General features: G+C 48.9%; 1 non-coding gene across 1 annotated transcript; it reads left to right on the plus strand.

The window, feature by feature from the left end:
- Nucleotides 1-746: 746 nt before the first annotated feature.
- LOC125330520 lies at nt 747-934 on the plus strand. The gene has a single exon (XR_007205570.1). It is a non-coding gene; the product is annotated as a U2 spliceosomal RNA (small nuclear RNA).
- Nucleotides 935-1,921: the final 987 nt, after the last annotated feature.

Consider the following 1,921-nt stretch of genomic DNA (forward strand, 5'->3'; position numbering starts at 1 on the left):
TGATAATACTTGAAACAGCATGGTATCTACTCTGAAAAGATTTGGGAGATTATACAGGTGATAGTGGTCATTAAGTTAATGACTCTTCAGAAGGGATGGAGAGAAAATCAGAGCAATGGACTTGAAGAAAACAAGTTACACCAAAGTTGCGATTTGAATGTCAAACCCCACTGTAGCAAATTAAGGAAAAGCACACTCTGGAAAGTTTTTCATTTCCCAGAGAATCCACACCAAGGCTGCAACCAGGCCGCTGCAGTGAGAAAGCAAGAAAGGAAGGGAGGAGTCCGGCTAAATGAAAATGTTTCTATGGCTTGCACCTTTTGAAACAGAAAAATCTATGTTAAATTATTAAAATCTACAACAAGGTGATTGTTGTAATATGTAGGGAAAAACCCAGAAAGATTAACATATACTATGAGCTAAAACTATCAAGGAGCCATAAAGAGTGCCAACAGAAAGCTTACAGGAAAGACTGTTGGGGAAGGACTTGCTCTCAGGTGGGCAAGGAAACAGTTCCTAAGCCACATGAGGGAAACCAAAGTCTCCTGGTGTTTGCTTTGTTCTTCTCCACAATGTCAGCTGTAACAGATGGTTTACAGCAGAAGAGAACAGTCCAAATCCAAAAAATGCAGTGTGGGTGAGAGGTGTGGGACAAGCAGGGGAGGCAGTGTGAGAGGGGGTCAGGAAGGCACAGGGGTGGGTGTGAGGTGCGTGAGGGGTTGTGGGGTTTTTCACTGTGTTTGTGGGGCTGTGGCCTGTTGGCTGAGAGGAAATGTAGGATCGGGTTTTAGCAGTTAAATATCTGAGATGTCCTCAATGAGAAACTTTAATATTCTATGGTTTTTTGCCTGTGGGAGTTGGATCCAGAGCTTGCTCTGCACAGTCCATGTATGGTCCCTGGTATTGCAGTGACTGTGGGAAAGGGGCACCCCACAACGGGACATTTCTTGATCAAATATAGACATCAATAGTGGAAAACTTTCTGTGACTTGGGTTTTGGCCTCAAAGCCATCACCATGGTTTGCAGGGAGCTGCAGAGTGGCAGGGCCCTGACTGGGCCCGGGGGTACTCGCTTTGGAGACGGTGTCAGTCCTGCCTGGCACAGGGAGCTACAGCATGTGGGGAACGAATCCCTCCCAGCCTCCTGCCCCAGGGGTCCCCCAGGGACCAGCCCTGCTGCCGCTCGTGGCACTGGACGTGGTCACCTGCACATGTAAGGACGTGGCGGGTTACATGCCAAGTGTGTGGCAGGGACACAAACAGGTGTGGGGCTGGGCTTGACACGGGGACAGAAGGGGTGATGGGACTGTCTGCACGGTGTCCCTGTGGCCTCTCCTCCAGCTCCTAAGAGTGCAGGAGCTCCGATCCACCTGCTCATGGAACCAAGGGGCCGCTGGGACACTGCGGAACCAAGGACACCATTGTTAACACTCTGGGGACTCATGGAACCAAAGGGCCGTTGTGACCCTGAGGGTCATCATAGAAACAAGGAGTCCTGTGTGAAACTGCTGAATCATGGAACCAGCCAGGGGTCCATTCTGACATTTTGGAACCAAGGAGACCATTGTGACGCTATGAAACAAAGGACGCCATTGTGACACTGCATAAACTCTTGGAACCAAGGGTCCATTGTGACATTGTGAAACCAAGAAGACCGTTTTGAAACTGCAGAACCTCATGGAACCAAGAGGACTGTGAAAAAAAGGAGACCATTGAGACACTAAATAACCTAACAAAACGAAGGATTTACTATGACACAGCAGAACCTCATGGATCAAAGGGATTTGTGATGGAACAAAGGCAGCGTGGCACTACGGGACCTCATGGAACCAATGTGACACAGAGGGGCACTGTCTAACCAAGGGTCCTTTGTGGCACTGCAGAACCAAGGAATCTGTTCTTACACTGTGGAGCCACATGG

This window comes from Corvus hawaiiensis, chromosome 9 (assembly GCF_020740725.1).
Source record: "Corvus hawaiiensis isolate bCorHaw1 chromosome 9, bCorHaw1.pri.cur, whole genome shotgun sequence".
NCBI lineage: Eukaryota > Metazoa > Chordata > Aves > Passeriformes > Corvidae > Corvus > Corvus hawaiiensis.